Genomic DNA, 24,923 nt, shown 5'->3' with positions numbered 1-24,923 from the left:
TACTAACATCTGAGTGTCAATAGCATATGCAACACAGTCAAGACCAACATTTGCAGTATTTTTGACCCCAGGATAAACTGTCGTACTTTAAAAAATTATCCTATTGTACTGTCTTTGCCTGCTTTCAGTGTTTTGTTTTGTTAAAACAGTGCAGGATTCATTGATCTGTAGCCTGTCATTTATTATGTGTATTTCTCAGAAGAACAAGAACAGTTGTCCGTTACATATTTCTCCAACAAAAACATATACTTGGTATATAAATGTTCAGATGATTATAATTTCATCCCAAACATACATGTATCCTAAAAATAAACCACAATAAATGTCAGGCAAAGCAAAAATGAAGTACAGCAAAAGAATGAAGCAGAGGAAAAAAAGGGGGAAAAAAAAGTGGAAAGAAAACTGCAAGAATAAAAATGCAGGCATTAAGTAAAATAATAGATGTGAAAAAAAGAGCTTAAATATGAAGTTAAGGGAGAAAAAGGAAACTACCCACAAAACTGTTACAAAACCAGAACTTACTGTTACTGGGCAGGTGAAATTCTGATCACAGTCGAGTCAGGTGCCCTGAAACACAACACAGTAAAACCAAAGACTTCTAAATGCCCAAGATTGAAGAAAGATTCAAGCAAATTTAATCAAATCATCAAATTATGATTTAATAATTACATCACACTGGTCTTTCACAGAATCACAGAATTTCAGGAGCTGGAATTGACCCTTAGAGATCATCGAGTCCAGCCCACCTGCTAAAGCAGGTTCCCTACAATAGGCCAGTGTCCAGATGGATCTTGAATATCTTGAATAGAAGGAGACTGCACAACCTCTCTGGGCAACCTGTTCCAGTATTTTATGAAGTTTAAAAGAAGTTACATGAATAAGATTTTTAATTTTCTAAATAATGTACTCCCATCTCTTAGATTTTTCTAATGGAATAAATGAGGCTTGTATGCTCGGTTTGGTGAGGGAGAATCTAATTAGTTCAGGGTCAGGTTTGTGTTTTGAATTCTTACAAAATGAAGATGCATTTTGGTTTGGGCTCCAAACCAGCTATGGAAATACAGTGGATTTCTTATGCAGAGCATGATTGACATCCTTCAGAGAGATGAACAACTTGAGGCTCTGTAGTAGAATCAGTGCAGCCAGAGGACTCAGTTGTATCTTCTGGTCTTAATTGCAACAGATTGTGCACGTGAACAGAGGACAAAGCTATACATGCTATTTTTCATTAACATTTTAAAGCAAAGTCCAGGCATGGTATGGACATGTTCCTCATTAGTAATAGCACTACTATATTACTTTTCCAACAAAACTTGCAAAATATTACATTACTTCTTGGTCCGTTGAACTACTGAACTGCCACTTTCTAACAGAAAAAAGCTGTAACAGAATCACTAGTAAAAGGGGCAGGAAATTAGATAAAAGGGGAACACTAGTTTTACATGCCTAAATGAAAAGGTGTTAGTTTTAAATATATAGCCTTACAATATATATTCCAAGCCTTCAAAAGTCTCTGACTTTCATTATTGAAATGCTGCACTGAACTGACAGCTGCCCCACTCATATGTGTTGCAAGTCATGCTATGAAAAAAACAAAAGTGAAAACTCCTTATGTCCTGATAGGCACCACGGTATTGAAAGCATAAAAATGTTATGACTTGCATGATCGTAACATGCTTATTGGATCGACAAAGATACACTGTCTGGTAATTATTTAATAAGACATTATTTGGAGGAAGGCTACATCGTAACCAGATGAATATCCACGCTCATGCTGCCTGGAACACTGTGGTAGGAAGAGTTTTTGAGAACAGTGCAACAAACAGTATGAGAAGAGCTTTTTGAACCTTTGCTTCTAATAGGGAGGAGGAGCTGTAAAAGCACAGGGAGATAGACGTTATTTTGGTGGCAAATGCCCCACCTACATTTAGCCACCTGTCTTAAGAGTGTACTTATTTTCCATTTCCTTTACAATCAGTGGAGGATGAGACATCTCCAGAAGGTGAGTCATACTTTGGCTCTTTGAATTGTCAACTGCTCAACTGTCCCACATTGACTGCATAGGGCAGTCTCTAAATCCATCCAGCTACCCATGGATCCTAAAGCCCTTGGGTAGCTGCATCCATTCGATCTTGATATTAGGGTGGGACTGAAGTAAGACCTCCAGTATATGTTTTAAATGAAGGATGTACAATACAAATCTACATAACAAGTGGAGTTTTCAGTCCAGTCTAGGAAACCCTAAGTTAAACTTCTCTCAGAAAACACTAATTCAAACTCCACTGCTAGGAGGGGCAGAGAAGAGGAAAGAGAACATACCCTGTGTGAAGAAATAAGGCATTTTCTCAGATGCTTACTCAATAATATTGTGCTTCAGGCTCAGGATGTTGCTTCATTGTCAAGTGGCTGATCTTTCCTTGCCATGCTTTCCTATTGTTCTCCATTCCTTAAATAATCCTGGCTTTCTGTTGCTTTTTTATCCATTTAATTCATTTTCAAACCCCTTAAAAATAGAGATTAGTTTAACAGATCAGGAATGAATTAGAAAAAAAAAAAAGTTACATAATGGACCTATTTAAATTACACAGTTGCTACTTGCCTTTACAGAGTAATAAAGATACAGTTAATAGCTTCCACTTTATTTAGCTGCTAAATTCTGATTATGTTTCTGCTGCTTTGTTTTGGAGATGAACTCCACTGCAATAACTTCATTGTTCTTTGCTCATTAATCACTTTTATTTGGTCTCCTTTGAATTGCTGTGAAGTTTCAGAACATGGGCAGTCCTCTGGCAGACAGATGAATGTTTTGATCTATTAGACCTTTTAGGCTCTAGGATTTAGACAAAGTATTACCATTATAATGGTTTACAGACATTAGTCTTCATCCTGGTGTTTCACTGTGCAGCTCTTGTTACCACAGTAGCTCTAGAACTCCACTGATTGTAGTTTGCTCTATGCAACAAGATAAAACAGTAACCTACTGCTAGTTATTATACAGTCAGTATTTGTCAGCAGTTTCAAGACCAGTGCACTTGCAGATAAATCATAACAGCAGCATTGTTTAAGATGCTCTCCCTTTTGGTCAAGTGTATTTGCTGTGCTCACTGTATTTTCCTTAGGGTGGTCGTAAACAGAAAAAAAACAGCCTGAGGTGACTCAAGTGAGATCCTACATAGAAAAAGTATGACAGAAACATATTAATTAGTCTTGTATACATTAGCAGGACTCCTTACAATGAAACTACTTAGAATATTCATTCATTGCTCTAAACATAAAAGTGGATTTGGTGCCAGAACTGCTGCACTCTCATACCACGTGGGACAGACTGTGGTGTCCCACTGAGCCTGCACTGTGCCTCTTTGAAGAGAGAATTCAGACTCTGGATATCAGAAGTCCAGAAATCCAATAGTTTAATGTCTCAACTTGTAGTTTGCTCCTTCAGATTAATTGCCATCAGACACCATGAAGTGAAACTACCTTACTCACCAGTCTAGTTATCTCATCTTCTGTGCGTTTATTTTAATTTATAAGGTGCTTCCTGAAAATAAAAAAAGAAAAGAAAACCCCAAACACTTTTAGGAGGAGAATGTGTATGTTGAGCTATTTGGAGGCCTTGCAACAGGCCCCTTACAGAGCCATGCTCTCTTTCTGTGAACACTCATGACAGTACATCCAAATCCTTAACTGTAAGTAAGTGGACTTTTAAACTGTACAAGCATGAGTTCCAGTTTAACTTGAAAACGTATGGGAGTATTTATGAACAGTATTTGCATGTTCTCCCATCTTAAGTTGCATCTGTGCTCATACTATTGGTTTTGAGTAGCAGTTCAAACTAGTGTAATAAAGTTTGTAATCCACAGTCACTGAATTTGAGTTGTCGCTGTGAACAGTTTACTTGGGTTAGCTCAGCATTTAGAAACAGTATTTCTCACCTCCTCTACACAAGTCCTTTCACTACCCTGCCCACTTCTTGATGGGAAAAATAACTTCATTCTGGTTTGAGGTGTTTCAAAAGTTATGTGAGGAGAAAATGAGGGTGTTGTTTTTGTTGTTGTTGAATTCCTATATATGCATCTCACTTCTAAATAAGCTACATTTCAGGAAGCATTTATTTAATCTCTCTACAGCAGGAATGTTCAGAAACATTCACAGTTGAAAATGCCATTGCACCAGAAGGTCTCAGTATCTAAGTAAGTCTGTCTGAAGAGTGTAATCATTCACCATGTCCAAAAAGCTACTGCCATGCTTAGAGTAGAATTTATTTTAGCATGTAGAAGTTATTTGCTTAGCTATTTTAGTTTTCTGGAGTTCTTCTACAGTCAACAGTGTGCAAGTGAGAGATCTTTTCACTGAGGTGCCTGTAGAGATGTCTGTCTTTGCTGATTACTGCAGACACACCTCCAATCTAAGCATCTTCCACTAGATGCTTAACTTAAAGACTTACAAAGCTGGGTAAGTTGAATCCTTCTGCTTACATTTACATAGAAATCTTCTGAAATGTGGGTTTCCAGGACTTGACCTTTCAAGCTTGACTTGATATCCAAGCTGGTGACTGAAGCCAGACTCACTGGCATTTTTCACTTCGCTTCTTAGGTATGCAAAGGTACAAGGACACACCTCCAAGACAAGAACACCTATGCCGCACTGTGTTTATGTGGACATCAACACTTCAAATCAGTATTGCGCAGACAAGCTCTTTTCCTAAAAAGAACAAAAAAAAATATAAAAATCACTTATGCCACTTATTTGATAGGTCTGCCTATCTGCAGCTTTCTACCTACTGAAAAACTTTATTTGTTGGCAAATATTTTTTGCCTTTTTTCCATAGAGAGAACAAAAGTTGGTCTAATTGTCACAGTCAAAGAGCTGCCTAAAGAGAAACCAAGACAGAAGATAAGCAACTCTAACTCAGCATCAGATGAATACCTTCACTGCAGAAACTTAAGAATTCTGTGCACAGCAAAGTCTTGAGTTGATTTACTATGGACTTTATATGTCAGTGGTGAATAATTCAGTTCAGGAGAAACAAAGATATTGTAAATGATGGAAGAATCGAGCAATGAGCAGAATTTGTTTTTGAAAAAAAAAAAGGTCTTCTGCAGTAAAAAGTAAAAAGAGCAACAGGAAAGGCCTAGTATTTTGAGTTATACAGGCAATAGCGTTGTGTTAAAAGCAGTAATGCAGTGGCACACGAAGAATGCTTAATCTTCAATCCCAGTAATGTTCCAGAGAAAAATGGGAAACTTTATGCGTGTGCAAAAGTTTGGGAGTCTCATGAGCATAAAATTAAATGTATTTGATCAGACCCTTGAGCCACCATCCATGGAGGTGTTCTAGAAACATTCAGATGTCATACTAAGGGGACATGGTTTAGTGGGGAAATATTGGTGGTAGGTGGAGGGTTGGACTGGATGATCTTGGAGGTCTTTTCCAACCTCGGTGATTCCATGATTCTACTGTTCCACTCTTTGTCCTTCTTATTCTACTTGCTTTTCAATTACAACAAGAATTTGCAGTAAAATCAAATCCCTTTAACCTAAAAGACATTCTCTGCTCCAAAGAATTTACAGTCTAAAACAGTGAGAATCTCCAAACTGTCATAGTTTACACTACAGCCATAAAATGAACTATCTTAAAAGTTCAGCCTGGCAAAATATCCTAAGCATCTACTTAAGAGGTGCTGAGTGACCTCATTTAAACCAATCCCTGGGATTAGGCACAATGTTTGTTTAAAGTATTTTGAGATCCTGAGATATAAGACGCTTTAGAAGTGTAAAGAATTTTTTTTTTTTAAAACTTGCTTAATGTGTTTTTGTGTTTATTTGTAGATGTAGAAGTTACGCAGTGTAAAATTTGACAGCTGAGACTGGTCATGAAATTTCTCTAGGAAAATTAAAACCTGTTAACAATTTGCTGACATTTGTGAAAACCCCTCAACTCTTCCAAATCTGCGTCCAGGTATTCATATGCGAGAATGTGAAATCTTTTGCAATGCAAATATTAGCAAATGAATTTGAAATGTTCACTTTTCACACACCATTCATATAAGAGCTTTCTGAGTAGCAGCAAATTGTATTCCTATTAAATTTCATCTCACACTCATGCTGTCACTTCTGCAAAAAAATATGTTTTTCCGAGGAGGGTGTGAGTGGGTGGGTTTCTGTGTGTTTTATAGACAACTCATGAGTACATGTCAACCATTAATTACTTGAATATAGAGTTACAAATAGGAAAATATGCTACTAATAATGCATGGAGCAAGTCCTGTGCTTTGCTTGTTTGAGCAATTCACTTTTCCAATCACTTTATTTGAAGAGAAAAAAACTGCATGCCATCTCACTGCTTCTTCAATTTCTCTATTTACATGTGAGGAGTGCAGCAAATAGAAAGAAAATAAACAATTCATTTTAGAGCCTTGGGTTAATTACCAATGGTTGCTTTGGATAACATTCTGTTTAAGTCAGCCATTGAGTTTTTAAGGAATATATTTTTTAAGACAGCAGCTTTTAATTTTGCAATCCTAATTCTTCTCCATGGGTTTATTTCTAGGGTATTCATCCCAGTTTAAATTTAGCCATCTGGAGAGTGTAAGCACAAATGGGAAATGGGGAGAAAATGTTGCCCTTTTTTCTTTCTCTTGTGGATAACAAGTTTGTCAAGCCTATCCTAGTGAGTCATGTCCAGCAGTTTTAATAATTTAGTTTCATTACTCATTAATTCACTTGAGATTATAATGTTTTTTGATAATTTACAGTTTTGCTTCTTAAGGGTTCTGGGCCAGGGAAATAGGAACGTTTGCAGTTAGGTAATACAAAATGAATTCAACTGGATGAATGACTGTTTATTCCTACTCATTAGTACCCCAGTTGCTCCCTTTTCCCTATCCTCTCCCACCCTTCTGAAGCTGGGCTTCCAGTAGTATGGATTTCTGAAATGAGTGCATCCCTGAGATGTTCACAGAAGAAGTGGAGCAGCACTAGCACCCAACATACTGCTGGGACTGGATCCAGCCCATACATCCCACTGGTCTCTTGGGACAGAGGAGATATCATCACAGACACCAGAACTGAAATGTGCCATTGGAAATTACTTCTGATGGCCTGTCCTTCACTGCAGCCTTTCTCTCTCATCCGCTCTCAGGGTTTGCCTTCACTTTGGGGATTTTCTGGAAGAATTTGATAGTAGGGTTTGCCTGTACCCCATGAATGCACTTAAAATGTCCCTTCATGTTAACTCAGGTGCAAAATCAAGGGTGCTGTCTGCTTTCTCCTTCAGCTGGGCTGAGGCTTGTCCTGGATCTGAACATACTCTCTGGTCACTTTTCATCCTCTTTTAAAACCCAACCATTGGAAGCAATATAGTTCAGTCAAATAACTTCCCAAAATGCTCTGGGAAGAGGAAGAAAATAAAAAGGAAAGCACCTCTGCTACTGCCTTGCAGAGCCTCTTTTCCCTGCCCTTGTCATTCCTATAAACAACTTGTGATGAGGAAAGTGGGAATTTGCTGGGGTGAGTGGGAAAAACACATCAGCTTGGAGGAGGTAAAGGAGACAGGCAAGCAGGAGCCTGGGAGGGGAGAAGCAAACTGGAGCCTGGGGAAGAACAGCTCTGTCTGGAAAAATAGAGAGTACAAAGCTCCCTGGGATGAGGATGTGTGGTTGCTGCCAGTGGGCTTGGTGGCCCAGGCTGCTGTGCCAGAAACTGAGAGCATGCCGTTTCCTGCAGAGCATTGTTAAATCAATCTTATCATTTTCTCTGTTTGCCCAATGTATCTTTCTTATTCTCTATATTTCATCTTTGAAGGTCTCCTCCAAGAGTACCAGGGGGTTGAAGGACACCTTAATTAACAGCAGCAGTAATGGACGGCAGCGAGGTAGCCGCACGCATCGCCTTTCCTGCCCTGCTATTTCTCCGGTCAAGGAAATCACTTGCTCTTTCTTTCATCATTTCCTCCCTCCCTCTCTCCCCCGTGTCTTGACTCCCTGCCCTGATTCAGAGCTGGAAGGTCTGCTGGTGGTAGCCCTGGTGGCTGCAGGGAGGAGGGAATGGGGGAAAAAGCAGAGGGAGTAAAATAAGTGTCAAGGAATTCATTGTCTGTTCTCCACCTGTTGTTATTCTGGTCCCAATCAACCTGCTAGCCAGGCTGGAGCCAGTGGCCATCTGGAAACACTGCTCTGTTTATAAACTTGGCATGAAGCAGCACTCCCGGGCCCTGACCTCCCACACAAATCTGGAAACAATTAGAGCGAGATGATAGGCAGGCAGGCAGGCAGGGAGAGGAGGGGAGAGAAAAGGAGCGTGTGAGAGAGAAGGCTGCAGAGAAAGGGGAAAACAGGCAGGGAGATGGGGAGTGTGGAGAAGGTGGCAAATGTTTTTGAGATGCAATTATTTATGCCCACCATCAGTGACAACTGGCTCGTTAATTGCTGCCCTTGCCAAAACAGCTTTTCCACGAAGGCTGTGGCATGCCTCTTCACCTTCCCCAGCAACACAGCTTTTCCAGATTATATTTTATGTTTTAGGCTACTAAAAGTTTGCCTTTACTGCTCCTAGGAAATTAAGATGGGTCTGTTAGATCCGTATACTTGGGCCCATATGCATTCTATACATGGTTTCCAAGCATCGCAGCTCCCACCCATATTTATTAGGAGCAATGCCTTTCTCTGCTCCTCACATAGCCTAGCACACTGCTTTCCAGAAAGGACGGCTCCCAGTCTCCAGCTCTCCAGAGTGTGGGAGTCATTTGGGTTCAATTCTCTCAAGCCTTCTCTTGCTCCACCCTACCCACCCACTCGTATTGCAACTCATCACCATCATGACTGTGAAGCCTTCACTTCTCCTAGTCAAACCAGACCTTCAGTCGCTGGGTAACTCCCTACCTCAGTTCCTCTTTGGATTCTGGAGCCTCTCCCAACCCTGCTCTTTGCTGCACAGGTAGACAGCCTGCCCATTGTCAACCTTTTCCAGTGGAGCCTTGAGGAGAGCAGGGAAGAGCCACAGCTCATTGAGAAACAAAACCATGCATTTCCCTTCCTGGATACATGATATAGGCAATTCTGTCTGTGCTTCTGGTGATTTTAATGTAGCTCATACAGATGCCAGCATGTTACTTCATTTTTCACAATGTGCCCTTTCAGCATTAGAGCTGCTGGAGCAAGACTAACCTCCACTTCTGGAGCTAAGGGGAGGATCTCTCCTGGCTTGCCTGACAAATCTGTTGCTTGTACAACCTAAGAAGACAGGCGCTGTGTGTCAGGTGCAAGAAACACACTTGTTCCTGGTGTGCACAGCTGCTGATTGAGACGTGTTTTCTCTCAGAGTGCAAGCTAGCGTGGCCCTGGATGGGCACACTGAGTCTGCTGGGACAGTTGGGCTTGATCTGGAGTAGCTGAGCTTGTAACATTACCCACACCATCTTGTTTCCACCATTTTCTTCATCCACCAACCTTAGGCCTGGATATGTGTGCATTGCTCCTTAGGTGCACTAAAGCTTTATCTACCCTGGGATTTTGCTGTAAAGCTCTAGCTCAAAATGGCCACAGCCAGTTGCAATCCTGACACAGATGTTGGTGGACATGACCCTGGTGTATATGACAAAGCAGTGTCCAGCTCATCAGTTCTGAAGCTAGAAGATTGTCCTTGCTATCTTCTGCTGACCACAGCACGTCCCATGTAACACCAAGACAACAGGTGGTGGTCATAGAGCCAACAGCTTTAAAGAGAAGGAATGTTCTATTAGGAACCAAGGGTTGTTTGAGTTTCACAGCTCCTAAGGAGATGTGCATTATGCAGCAGTAGTTGTGGTTGGCTGGGAGAACGATTGTACCTGCAAGGGAGGTGTACAGCTCTAACGTGCTGTGTGATGAAGTCTCAGTTATCCAGAACTCATTCTCTGAAATGGGGAGCTATCACCACAGGACACACCCTTGTAACGTCTATGGTTTAGTTCTTTGGGGTGCTGAATTCTTCTGAAAAGTGTTTATAAGGATTATTTCTTGCTGAGGGAGATCAGTGATTCAGACTTGTTTAACTGAGTGAAATATTTCTATCATAATTAGTGCTAATTGGCAGCTTTGTGTGCAGCCTCAAGAGCCAGTGATTAGCTAAACAGAAAGGGGAGGTTGTAAATGCGTGTCTATTCCATAGATAAATAAAGGTCAATTACTGCTAAACCAGCACTTTTCCAAACAGTGTGCTCATGTGCAGCCTCCTTCCCTTACCAGAAATTTGTGTTTCACAACAGCTGGTAACTTTTCTCAGATTTGCAGTAAGCATCAAGTTATTACGTTGATGTCTGGTGTGGTTATTCCTATGCTGACCCACTCAGGAATGCATTTTGTTTTGACACGACCTTAGAAACTTGAAGGAATACAAAACGCACAACATGTAGGCGTGTAAAAATAAATATAGGGAACCCACCAGACATGTGAATAGCAAGGAGGCTAGGAGAAATTCAGCCATAGGGCTAAGAAACAAATGGTTTCTTTATGTGGCTCTGGCTGCTCAGTAGCTGCACTTCAGAGCAGTGTAATGGGTTTTAATGTTCATAAAAATGTTCAATCTGGTAAACCAATTTTTAGACTCTTACACAGTCTTGTTGAAATTGGATTCATTTGAACTGTAATATAAAATATTATGTTTACTTAACCCTTGTAAACTGATCTCCTTTGTCTTCACAAACTTGCTGGGCAATTAAGGACCTAACATTCCTTCCACAGTTAATAAAATTTTGCATTTTTCTCTCTATTCATAAATTTAATTACACTCAGGCCTGGTTAATCAACATCAAACTTTTTTAATACTCTTTTTTTTTTTTTTTCTTTTTTGTTTAAGATAGCTTTTGGATGAAAATAAATACGAAGGTCAAAACATCGAGGCTTTGTTATTTTATTAAGTTCCTAAAATCAGCTCGCATTTTTCCTGTGTGCAGTCCTGCAGATAGGGCAGCATGAATTGACTGAGGACTGATTGTACCTCTGATGCAGGCTTTAAATCATGTCAGAAACTTTGCTCTTTGTAAAAGGTGATAATCCATTTCTGTCCTCATTTTTGACTAAAAGTCCCACTGATGTGAATGGCAGTTCAACATTCAAAGCTGCTCCTCTGTTCCTCTCTCTACCCATTTCCTGAATTTTCATCTGTCTAGCACCAGGCCCCTGGAGACATTTCATATAGGCATTTCTATGTTACTTGCAAGTGGGCAAGAAAAAACGACATTCCATATGGCCATTAGGTAGTCTTTTCGCTACATGTACATTGCATTTCCCAAGGCTCTCAGGATTTACAGAAATCCTTGAACGGTACAGTTGATGTTGATCAAAGAGTCCCAGATTCAAGAATTTATGAAGAAGGATTTTGAGGTTTTCTGTCTGTAATTTTGTAGAGAATACAGTGGCTGGTATAGTGTTTATAAATCCTAAAGCTTTTTCTGGAAATAGCTGGTAGGTCCGAGTGAAATCCCTTTAGAGCCTTAAAATGTGATATTATTTTGTGTGCATTTTTTTGTTAATTAAATTAATAATGAGTGCCTGGCTCTTGATTTGCCATAGATTGTTGAACTTGGGACCACTTCACTCCAGTCTCACTGTGGAATATTAAAGTGTTAGGCGAGAGTTTTAACTAAAACTGAACAGTGAAAGAACATACCGTGTTGGAACTTCAGCTTTCACCTCAAAACTGATTAACGACTGTAGAAGATAAATGTAAAAGGTCAAACCTATCAATTTTAAAACAAGGAGCAATAACAGGTCTGCCATTCCTTAAGTTCAGGCTTCCTGCAACTCAAGGTCCTTCTTCCCTGCCTGATGCTCAGTGCTCAGTGAGGCTTATGATGGCTCTTTGGTTAAAGCTGAGTTTTATCACAGTAAGTTTTCAGCTGTGAATCAGATATGCCTTTGGACAACTACAGGTCTTAAGTGTATAAATTCAATATTCTGGTGTAACCGGAACAGATGTGAAGCTGTGCAGAGTTTTGTCACAACAGCTACTGAGACAAGGTAAGGAAGTATGAGACCCTTATGTGTGTGTGTGTTTCTGTGTATAATCTAAGATAGTTTCATCCTGATGAAGCATCCATGTTTCACTGGGGGTGCTGTTTTTTACCCATACATCTGACTTGAGTGATGGACATCAGTAGCTCGAGTGCCTTCTTCAAGATTATGGGTTGATGCAGTGGCTTCATCTCAAACCTGGATTTCAGCACAACTCTGACTTTTTGATAACATTGCCTCTGAGCTTCAGAACTAAAGGCAGTACAAATAGCTTCATATAGTGTAACCAGTGCAGTTATTTTCTTTTTTAGTGTGCTCTTTTAAAGCAGTATGTAGAGAGGGAGGACATAATGAGAGGTTAGAAAGGGAGAAAGTAAAAGAAAGTACTGTTTTCTGTGTTCAGAGAATGGTAACAGGGACGTGTACAAGCTGCATTCATGCCCAGACTGTGAATACACAGCTTGCACATTTCAAAGTCTTTCCACAGAGTGCCTTGTAATCGCTATCCTCAGCATCCTGTTTAAGAGGAGCTATTAACTACTTGCAGTACTTTCCTTCTATTTTTCGGTAAGATAATATGAGGCAAAGGCCAAGAGCTAACGTCAGGATCTGTCCAAAGCACTTTTTTTTGAAAGAGCTCTGTTAGTCGATATTTTTGAAGTGGCAGAAAGGAAGCACCGGGGCAGTGTCCTTCCTGGCTCTGCACGGCTTCCTGCATGCTTCCCTGCTGGAGCGTTAGTCAGAGCCCTGCAACAATTCATGCTCAGCCTCCCACGCTATCGTCTGCCTGGCTTTGATTTTCTGAACTCATGCTATCGGCCGGCCAGGCTGCTCTGAGCAAGCAATGAGTGTGCAGGTGGCAGCGCAGAGACATCGCTGTGATTCAGAGATTGCAAAGGATCCGCGTGTGCGTTTCTGAATGCACCTGCCTTAGTGCTGCAGGAGACAGCGTTGTGCAAGAACCCAGATTAAAGTCTGCAGGGCTCTTGGATAAACCTCTTGTGGTTTTAAAAAAAATATATAAAAAAGTGGAGGTGACTGATTGCTGACTAAACTCTTTTCACGCGCACATTTCTCACATCCTCGGTGATGAACTCTCTCCAAACTTCTTCCCACCTGTTTATGGCTTGGCTCTCTGGGCCAGGTACTGTTCCCATTGGCACAAATGCAATTCCAGTTACCTGATGTAAATTAAATTAAAACCAGTTGGGCTACTCAGGCTTCCCATCATCGTAGTCACTGTGGAGCCACAATTGTGAACAGAGTGATGTCTAGCACCATGATTTCCTGCAAATGGTGATGGAGATGCTGATTTTGCCTCTAGCAACAGCTGCTAAGAAAGGCAGAGAGAAACCATCCCAGGAGCAGGAGGAGATAACAAAGACTGTGTATAAGGAAGAGTCAGTCAAAGAACCTTGGTTATCTCTAGGTGTTTGTTCTGAGAGGAGCTGGGATTTGCAGGCTTTCTGGTTTTCAGCCACCTGTGGGTGTGCTTTTTATCATATTTTCTTTTTAAAATATATAATGATTTTTTTCTCTCCTTTACCTATTAGAATATCCTAATCGTTAGCAGCATCATCTTAAGAACCAGAATAACACAAGTCTGATCTTTGTTCCCTCTCATTTTAAAAAGTTTTGAGGTACCCCTTTGTCATAAAACAAGCTATCTCCTCGAGGAGAGCAATGCTGCTTTGATTCCTATTGCCACTGCAGCAAGAAACTTGCTTTTTCCTCCCTTCAGTAGCAAGGAAAGTCTAATAGTTTCATAAGAACTTATTTCAGGGGAAATGATTGGGGAGAAACAAGGTATGGAAGCAGGAGGGATGAAGACAAAGTGTTGCTGTTACTAGAAGCACTTGGCTCCTCAGATCAGCCAGGGTGAAAGAAACACCTGTGTTCTTTCCACTTACGTATCGATATATGGAATATAATTTGAATAAAAAGAGTCAGTGGCTCATAAGAGATCAGAGTTTCTGGCACCTTCTCCCTGATCCTTTTATGAGCTCCCCTTGTTGTTTGCAAGTCAGCCTGCATTTATGCATGTCACTCTAAAGGGTTCTGCAACAGTTTGTAGTTGATTCTTGTAGTTTAGTGAGGATTAGTCATTATATGGCAACCCTCTTCTTGGCCCCACGAAAAAAAATCAACGCAACAAAACATATCAAAAAAATTCAGGGAACAGTGGATGAATTGATGTACTCAGTGTTTTTACATTATCGATATATTTGCTCATCAGCTGCCTAAACAGATTCATTGCTGCTTGTTGGGTCAATACCTTATTTTCTTGTTAGTTTTGATACAGCCAGAAAACTGCCCACATTACTGTTGTACTGGGAATAGTTTGCTACGCATTTAGTGTGTTCCCAACGCAGCCTAAATGTTGGTATTATTATAGTACATGGGTTTTGATGAGTGACTACAGTTGAAGTAATGCAAACAGCCTTTATTTAAAAAAAAAAAAAAAAAAAAAAAAAAAGAAAAAGAAAAAGAAAAAAAGCTTTTTTCCAGCCTCCTCTTACAGTAAGACTTCTTTGGTACATCAGCTTACTTTTGTTTTCATCAGCCTCTTTAACAGCATTTCCACTAAGCCGTGTAAACTGCAGTGATGGTACATTTTTCCCTTCTCAGTCTGGGCCTGAAGGTTCACATGATGTCCCCCAAATTCCTGCCAGGAGACCTCAGCCACTCTATTTCTGCTTCTTCCATGAAAGTGTTCGGCATTTTGTGGAATGTTAGAGATGTGTGGCTCTGCTGAGTTACATTTGCTGTTAATTCAGGAGAAATCCACGAGCTTTGTGAAAAAATGACACAGAGAAAACTCCTGGCATATGATATCTGTTCTGTTACTGTGCTTACAACTGTGCCACGTGCCTTTGGACAGTCGATGGTAAGTGTCAAGAAACCAGAGCTGTGTTTTTGTCATTGTGAATGATCATTTTTCATTATTTAATGATAAAATTCTTCCATGCCCCAAGTATTGACAGCATATACAACTTTGGAAGAGTGAATTTGTCTTTTATATTACCGTTTCATAATACTAAAGATGTTAACAGGAGGCTTCTTTGCTTATTTATATATAAAAATAGCCACTACAGTATGTGTATGTGAGTGTGTTTATTGGTGTGGAAGAATTTCCCTGCATCCTCATGAAAAAGAATGGCAGAAGAACAGAACTATGAGGGAATTTACTAGCTTGAGCTCCCTGGCCCCAAGCTTCTTACCTTGAACAGTTCTGACAGGTGTCTGTACAATCTACTGTAGAATCATATAATCATAGAATGGCCTGGGTTAAAAGAGACCACAATGATCATCTGGTTTCAACCCCCCTGCTATGTGCAGTGTCACCAACCACCAGACCAGGCTGCCCAGAGCCACATCCATCCTGGCCTTGAATGCCTCCAGGGATGGGGCATCCACAACCTCCTTGGGCAACCTGTTCCAGTGTGTCACCACCCTCTGAGTGAAAAAATGCTTCCTAACATCTAACCTAAACCTCCCCTGTCTCAGTTTAAAACCATTCCCAGTTGTCCTATCACTATCCATCCTCATAAACAGCCATTCTCCCTCCAGTTTATACACTCCTTTCAAATACTGGAAGGCCACGATGAGTTCTCTCTGGAGCCTTCTCTTCTCCAATCTAAACAAACCCTGTTCCCTCAACCTTTCCTCATAGGAGAGGGGCTCCAGCCCTGATTAAGGCTGATTTTGCTTGTAAAGAGCCAGTGTATAAGGAAGAGTCTGGAGATTGAGAGCAGTGGCTCAGGTGCGATGCAGCTACAGCAAGCTGCTGCCTGCCACTGCTGCTTTATTAACACTTATTAACACAGACTAACATTTACTTGAGACTCTCCTTACTTTAGCATCCTGACCTGCCTGCCTGTGTCATGGCACACAGTGGTATCTATCAGTTCTAGAGGAATTGCTCTGAGGTTGGCCATGGCAAGAGGTTCAGTGCTTGGCTGTAATGTACCCTCCAGCAGCTTTTGCTTTTCAGAAACAGGTATACAGGGCTTTTTTTTTTTTTTTTTTTTTGCCTTTTTTGTATTATTTTTATTTCCCCCTAAGCAACTCTAATTTTCTCTGTTGTTACAGAATGGCAAAACCTTGCTTTATGTTACCTTGGTGTTTGCCAGTTTCTTCAGTGATGTAAATGTGATGTTTTTACAAAGGGTAACACCTGTCATGCTTGAAAATCCAAATAATAAATCATGAAGCTTTTCTCTCTCTCTCTCTCTTTTTTTTTTGGTGGGCTATTTCTGCCCAAGTGTTGCGTTCTCTGTGCACTTGAAAGAACATGCTTCCTGACCACTAAACAACTTTTCCGCTTCGTGTAAGTTGACACTTGTGTTTGCAGCACCAGAAAAAGTGTGATCAACCGAAAGAAGGCAGGTTTTGTTTTTCAAATGGTCTGTAGGGCACAGATAATTTATGCATCACCATCATTGGGTTACATAGGAGTTTTCTTTATTTAAGTGCAAACCAATTTCTTGAATTCCAAAATAAAATCCCTGTTTCCAGCAATAGCCAGATCTTTCCATTCCGTATGTACTGCCTTAGGAGATCCTCTTTTATGGAACTCAGATTACAGGAAACACTCGTTTTTCCATGAATTTTCTGCTATCTTTTAGTGCTTTCATTCACTATCCTTAAACACACATTAACTGATATTTGAATCATAGAGTGGCCTAGGTTGAAAAGGACCACAATAGTCATCTGATTTCAACCCCCCGGCTGTGTGCAGGGCTGCCAGCCACCAGAACAGGCTGCCCAGAGCCACATCCAGCCTGGCCTTGAATGCCTCCAGGGATGGGGCATCCACAGCCTCCTTGGGCAACCTGTTCCAGTGCGTCACCACCCTCTGTATGAAAAATATATGGTTTGATTATTTATTTTCCAAGTCATCAAAGATCTTCCTATAGGCCAGGTTTCTCAGAAGGAATCTCAAATATAGAAACAGATGTGCTTTGTACCACTATTTCACCCATTAACATGAAGATTACAAAACAGTTGTCTGAAGGTAGGCATCATTCCCTCTCTGCTGCCTGTTTTGTTGTACCTGGGGTGATCTACCATTAACCACCTCTTCTCATGACCACTGAAGAAGGCATAACAGTAGTGGCTGTGGGCATTATTCTTGGAGCTGGGCTGGATGAGGGGAGCAGCAGCATTTTAAGAAAAAGAAATAACCTCTCTGATACCTTATTTGTGAGCTTTTAAATTTTTTGTGCTCTGGTCAGAGCTTGTGTGTTTGTGATCCAGCTTCTCTGGCTTAGTGCTGCAGTGAAATCATAAGTGTTTGCTCTTGACACTGTAGGCTGTTGCCAGCACAGAAATGATCGTGATATCACAAATCCACTAGGGATGGGCAAACTACTACAATAAAAATAGCAACTGCCATGAACCTGAGCCCAAATTTTGAACTCTCTCTTTCCCTCTCCTTCCTAAAGCAAGCATGATTTAAATAAGTACGTCCTTGAAATTAATCTTGTGGACTCTGCAGCCTTGGCTGTCTTTGCTGGTCCAGCTGCTGTCCTCAAGTCTGACAATTTCCAATGCTTCCCTTGGGTTAGAGGCAGTGAGTACATTTTGGGGTATACCTTTGACCTGCGGAATGCATGGGATGGGAAGACATCAGCCAGCTGAGCCCGGACACAAACGTGCCAAAACTGAGGCTCCCCTGATAAAACAGTGCTTGGACAGGGGATCTCTTGGAAGTCAGAGGGAAGGAACTGTTTTAGGCTGGGGGATGGGCTAGAAAGACTCTGTTTATGTTGGGAAGAAAACAGAACAGAAGAACGAGATTTCAGAAGATTTCCATAAGCTCTGGATCATCCAGATTGTCTCAGATGGAAGCGTGAGTCCTTAGGGTGAAAGCAAACAGCATTTCCCCATCACCTTGCATGCTGTGCACAAGTGAAAGGAAATAGCACTGTAGATTGCACAGACGGTTTATCTTCTGTGTACCTCTGTGGTGGGAAATTGTCCCAGAGCATGTATAGGATGAAATGAGAACACCCATGAGAGCTGTGGTGCTGGGGGCACTTCAACATACCAAAGGGGAGTATATATATATTTACATACATACAAATATATATGTAGATAGGGAACTTGAGAAATCCCCTCTGCATCTACTCAGGACATATGACAAGAGCTGTAAGCTGTACCCCAAACTGGTCGGGTACAGAACCACACAGCGCTTTTGGAGCCATGTGGCTCATGGATGCAATGCAGTCACTGCTCCTGCAGCTGTCTGCGAATGCTCAGCTGCAGAGGGAGAATGGGTGTGCAAGAGAAAGCTGCTTGTTTTTGGACGCCACTGGAGTGAGTAATTAGCGCCTCTGCAGAGACTAATGAAGAATGGTATGGGAAAGGTGGAGGAAATTCATAGCTGATTCTGGTGCACTTGTGAGCTTTGCAGAAGGTGGAAGTTTCTCTTTAAGCCACGTACATGCTGCAGAGCAGGCGTGTGGGAAAGGTTACAGTGAATTTGCCCTCACATAAGGATCACTTTGGAGTAAATAACAGTCCCAACATGAGAAAATGATTTCAAGCCATGAGAAGCTGAAACATTGTTCAAGGACTTGTCAGCTCCGCTTTCTGCATTTCTTTCTTCATATGTTTAGCTTAGGTAGTATTTACAGTTTTAAGCATTTGGTTTATTGGCCGTGGTGTTCACTTTAATCAAACGATCGCACGCTGTATGTGCCTGGCTGCTGTCGGCATTGCATGTAATTAGGGGGTAGCTGTACAAGGCTCTCCCAGCATGAAATGTGCCGGCCTTTAGGAGCCACGCTTCTTCATCACTCTGGTGTTTAATTGCATGCCAAGTGTGAAAATGAGTCTGTTCCAAATAAAAAATAACGGTATATACACAGTGCCATTGATCTCGCCTTTCAAAATATGGTTACAAGCAATTCTGAATAAATCCATAGCAAGTACTCCTGAATGTTTTTCCTATGACTAATGGAGGGTTTGCTTGTGCCTGACAGCAAGGAAGGGGGTTGCCAAGACGGGGGGAGAGGAAGGAGGCAGGATCCCAGGGTGATTCCCATGAGTCTGGCAAGGAAAGGAGACTAAACTCCTATTTTTTATTTTTTTATAATTTTTTTTTTTTTGCCTTGGCAGTCTCCTGCTCAGTGCCAGCACTCAGCAATGCCTGGGGAAATGTCCCCTCCCTTACAGCTCTCTCTGACAGTATGCAGCAGTCACAGCTCACAGAGGGGTTTTGCTATTACTTCTGAGAGCAGAGATGGAGGGTAGTGAAAAAGGGTATTGCTGGGGAAGAGCCTGGAACCTCTCCCTTGGAGGCTCTCTGGGCCACCATTGCTGAAGAGAACATAGCTGGTGTGAGAAACACCTACATTGCCAGAGTCCTTGTTCCCTTGGGTTCCCCATCACAGTGCTGGGATGTGAAAAGCTGGGGCGATGGCTTTTCCCTTCTCACTGCCAAGGTCAGCCACAGAGAAATGGTTTCTAGCATGGGCAACCTTCAGAGAGCATGGGTGGGTTTCACAGAAAGATACAACAAGCACTTGTTCGCACACGTGTTTCCTGAGTTATTAACCATCTATTTTTGATTCTGAAGGATGTATTTCCCCAGCACCAAAAAAGAGAATTTATCCCTGACAGTGAAACTAAGAACTCTCCCAGATTTACCCACATGTTTCTCTTTCCTCCTTCATTCCATAATACTATAAGTAAGATTCAGGTGCTCGACAACAATTTTTCAAGGGGTGGAGAGAGGCCAGTGCATTTCAGCGCTGTTAGCTGTGCATGTGAAATTCATGGATGCTAAGCCATTAAAAGTAAACTGTGAGGCCAGTCGTTTGTACCTGCAGAGAACGAGTTTGATGTTTTAACCATAATTCAGCATTATGTCAGAAGCTTGGATGTTAGGCTGTTGTTCTGCATGGGGTAAGTTCAGGTGGAGGTCACGGAAGGATCACATCCAACAAGATGCTCTTTTCCATGTTTAAATGCTATCTCAGTAAACTGATGTGGATACTAATTATGATTGTAGAAGGATGCTGTCATTGTAGATGTATAAACTGGGGAAGCTAAAACTCAGGTATGTGTTCCCCTTGACATATTTTGGGCTCTACCATCTCAAGCATTTACCAATCACCCCATATACTTTGACCTTCTGTGTCCTGAATTTAGAATATTATCCACAGAACAACATGTGTAGGAAGGCTGAAATTAAGCATCAGGAATTATAACCGGACTGTGTGTGTAGAACATGGTTTCTAACACAGCATAATTTTGGAAATTAGAGGTAAATCAGAATATGCTGGGCTGATAAACTGAATGTCTTACCATAAAATGTTTATCTGGTCATGAACTCTTTATGATTTTTAAAGTACCTATTTTAAAAATAACAGAAATTTCTCCTTAATGCTTATTATTGATATCTGTATTCATGTATGATCTGTAGGTGAGACCCTCCAGCCCTGGGTGAGGAGCTTGATTCTCCTCAGATGTCTGTGTGACCACATCCCTCTCCTCTTTTCCAAAGGTCTGTAACTCATCTGAATGTGTTCAACACTCCATTATTTATTCTGTTCTCATCTCTATTTTGCTTTCTTTCTTTTATACTGGACTTTCTCTACAGCATATTATTTATTTCTGAGACTAGAGGTGCAGATTTTGAAATCACACTTTTTAAAATATTTCTTTTAGTGGTGTTGAGAGCTTGAGTGCATTACCAAGATGTCTGAATTGCTGAGTGGCTTTGGCACCTGAATCCCTTCATAAATACAACAAACATCAACATTTCTCAGGGGTAGGGTGGAGAGATTTGGGAAGTAAGAATATAGAATAGATTGAATAAATGTGCATACAGTGTCAGCTTCCAGGTTCTGGCTAATCTGCTCATCATGAAGTTTAAAAAGGTTTATTAAAACTCACGTCTTCTAGTCCTAAGTCTGATTTGTGTTGGCCTGATGTCTTGGAGTAAGGCTGCTGGACTTGTGCTAGTTACCACTATGTTCAAGAAAAAAGGACAGTGGCTGGTTGCAGAGGATGCACTGCTACTCCCTGATTCCTTGCAAAAGTAATATCACATCTTCTAACAGCTTGATCATATGCATCTGAGGCATCACTGGCCAAATTCTGTTCAAATGGTGAAGAAAAATCTGTTGGGAAAGCAGTCATTCCTCAGAGATGCAAAGCAGAATCTGTCACTGAATGTTTTTTCTTTTTTTTCATCTCTTGACTTCAGGAGAACTCTTGGCACAATTTGGATCAGTGATATTGGTATACCAAGAAAAGTAAGTAGGTTTACTGTTGTGATGATCCAGGCTGGACTGTGTGGTTCTCTGTTGCCCACATGAGAAATGGATAAACTGCATTTGTCTGAGTTTCTCTCTTGGATACGTGGTTCACTGGATCAGATTGTTTTATAGCTGAAGTATTGTTACATGAAGTGGCACAGTCTGAAGAATAAATCATTAAATAAAAGTCATTGACAATGCATAAATAAACTAGGCAAAATTCAGTACAGAGTAAGGCAAAAGACACTGGAACACCATCAATTGAGTATTACTATAAATCTCACCCATGGCTACTGTCCCTATTTTGAGTCTTCCCCTTCTTTTCTCTCATTTACAAGTGATTGCCAATAATGTTTATTTATTTATCCATTTATTTATTTATTTATCTATTTATTTATTTATTTTTGAGATCTGTTATTATTTTACCTGTACAATTGCACATTTTGTATAAAATTAAGTTAGTCTTCTTCAGCCGTACAAACCACCCACTGGAAGTTTGAAAATGGAAATTGTGATGTAAAGGATGGCAAAATATATGTAGAAAAAATACCCGACACATATATATACTCATCTGAATTAAGGAAAGGAAATATATTGTCCCTATGTAAGTTACTGGAAAGTTCAACAGAAGTGAAAAACAGAAAATATCACAATAGATGGATTTTCACACTTTCCAGAAGAGTAATATCTGATGAAATTATCTCAGTGACTTTCTTACAGTGAGGTTTACTATACAAACATTTTAATTTATGGAAAGCATTTCTTGAATATTTAATTTTCTCCCCTAACCTAAAAATATCCTTTTCAGAGAAATAGACGAATGTGATTAAATGATCACTAGTTTCTATCTCATGTTGAGCAGACTATGGGAGTGTCTGTGCTATTGTCTTCTCATGAACTGATAAATGCTTCTTTGAGAACATATTATAGTAATTAAATCCCTTCAGTATTTTCTGATATTCCACGGCAGTGATTCTTACAGAATATATAAAAGTCAAAATTATTTTTAGATAGTATGGATCTTAAAATATCCTCAACTTCTCTGTGGATTTTAACATGCAAAAACAAGTTCAGTCTTTCAGTTCTGGAAGATGAGCTGGTTCTGGCAGAGAAGTCAGCGTAGTCAGATTAAGGTTGTGACCCACTACATGCATTTTCTTTAAATGAAACAAACATTTTCTTCTACAAACACAGGATATAACAGCATGTGTGTAAAATATTTATATTATCCTGGGCCTTTCCACTGGCATCAGTAGAAGTTCTGTGTATGAATGTAGGGGATTTTGCATTTCGGCCAGCCTCCAGACTCCTACACATAGAAAATGCTGTGTTTGAATCAGATTCAGTGGGTGTGAATCTTAACTGAGTTCCTTGATGCTCTAGTGATGTATAGCCATAAAATACTTGGTCTCATTAATATGTTCTATTATTTAGAATATGGTAGCATCTTTCAGTAGATTGATTTGATAAAACAAGTAGTTTGATGAACACACAAAGTAACTGAATCTACTTTTTAAGGGATTTGTAACTTGCTGTTGACTTTAATGTATGTAACTGAAGGCTGGAGCATAAATTTCTCCTTTATGAAAGACCAGAGAAATGGCACAGGAAAAGAGACACATGAATTCCCTCAGTGTGTGAAAATCTTGACCCAGAATCTGAAATGAGGATTCAATTGACCCAGATAGCATGCTTAGCAATTTCAAAAAGTCTACTTCCCTCATTTATAAATTTCAGGGTATTTTCCCACGCAAATTATTAATATAGAAGATTGTATCATTGTTGTTCTTGAGGCTGTCTTGTATTATCACTGTACTGAAGATACCCCTGCAGAAAACAGAAAGAGATGGAAAAAGAGGCACAGATCGGCAAAGTTTCTGTTAATGGCTTACCTAGGACATGCAGAGGGCTTTTACCACAGTGTAGAGTTCAATAGAGACTTCTGATCCAAGGCTGATGAGTGAGCTTTTCTTTCTGAATTTTTAGTAGGGTAAAGTGTCAGATTACGTTCATCATCATTTCAAGCAATCAGAATGCATGACCATGTTCAGTGTATTATGCCTGCTGAATCCTTCCATACTGTTGCATTTAATCTGGAGAAAAGGAGACTGAGAGAAGATCCCATTGCTATCTAGAACTACCTGAAAGGAGGTTGTGGGGAGATGGGAGTTGGTCTCTTTCCTCAGGGAACAAGTGATAGGATGTGAGGAAATGGTGTCAGATTTACAAGGGATACTAGGAAAAACATTTTCTCAAAAAGCCCATTATAATGGGCTGCTCAGAAAAGTGAAGGAGTTACCATCCCTGGAGCTATGTAAGAGATGAGCGGATGTGACACTTTGTGGGACATGGTTTAGTAGTGGACTTCTCAGTGTTAGGTTGATGGTTGGACTTGACAGTCTTAAGAGGCATTTCCATGCTAAATGATTCTATGATTCAATGATTATGGGGTCTCCCTTGGCTGCTACTGAAAGGCAGTAACTTCTTGAACTACCTCCTTTTTGTAACTAGCTGTATGAGAGCTCTACTCTGCTTCAGGGCATAGTCTAAAAGGAAAGCTCAAATTCTTTCTAAAATATATGGTGACTTGCTGTGTGCATATGACTTCTGTCAGCATGAGGATTTGCAGGAGTCTTCTCTAAGTAGGTTTAATACATGCTGTGGCAGGGAGACAGTCCTGGCTCTTCAGAACGCTGATGAATATACAGCTTAATTTGTTCTCTGAAATAATTTGCAAACTTTTAAATTGCTTTACCATCTCCCCAAGTTTCACTGGCTGTTGTCACAGTCTCAGCATTGTAGACCAAAACATCCTGAATACTCTGTTCATATATTTACCAAAGCAAGGTAAGGATTAGATTTTTATATCAAAGCAACATTTCATTTATAACTATTAGAATTAGTCATCTTGGAGCTTAACCCTACATACTGTGCTATTATGACTGGAACTCACTGGAAGTGGGCCCGGGGTCATTTATTTACTAATTAACTGTTGTCATGGTGGGTACTGTGCCAACTATATATTGCCACATCACCATTCTTGAAAGTCACACAGTGGAGAGCATATGAAAGTGCTCTGCATTAAAAAACACAACAACATTATTTCCAAACCTGCTAAACTGGCATTATATTCTGTACGTTATTATGTTTGGCTACTGTTTATGGATGGAAGAATCAAGAACCTATAATTTAAAACCTTGTAGAATACCATGGTATGAAAACTTCTAACTCACTTAAAGGTTTTATTCCATTTTGGAAAGTGTTAGACAAAGAGAGAATATTTTTTTCCTATGAAAACTATTTTGGGCTAAAAAGTGATATTCAAAGTAAAAAATTTTCATAGCTTCTGGTAACCCCCAAGTTTCTTTTGATTTCCCCCCCCAACATATAAAATTACCAGTTTTTACACATATCAGAAATTAATTCCTTTCCAGAGGGTCCTCCTTGTGCAAGGCATAAATATGATGTACGTAGTCCTTTGCAGGATCAAGATGGCAATTCATCTTCCAACTAAAAATTATAGGAGTGCCTTCGATGATTAGTAGTATCAGATATAAGAGCTGACATCACGCTTTGGTTAATGGAAGATGTACATTGAAAATGACAAATTTGTTCTATGTAGCACTACTAATATGCACTTGAAGGCTCTGATTTTCAAAAAA

The sequence above is a fragment of the Coturnix japonica genome, chromosome 2, assembly GCF_054131305.1.
Source record: "Coturnix japonica strain WE chromosome 2, WE-NBRP24, whole genome shotgun sequence".
In the NCBI taxonomy this organism is placed as follows: Eukaryota; Metazoa; Chordata; class Aves; order Galliformes; family Phasianidae; genus Coturnix; species Coturnix japonica.
The sequence above is the reverse complement of the archived record's forward strand: the minus strand, read 5'-3'. Positions refer to the sequence as shown.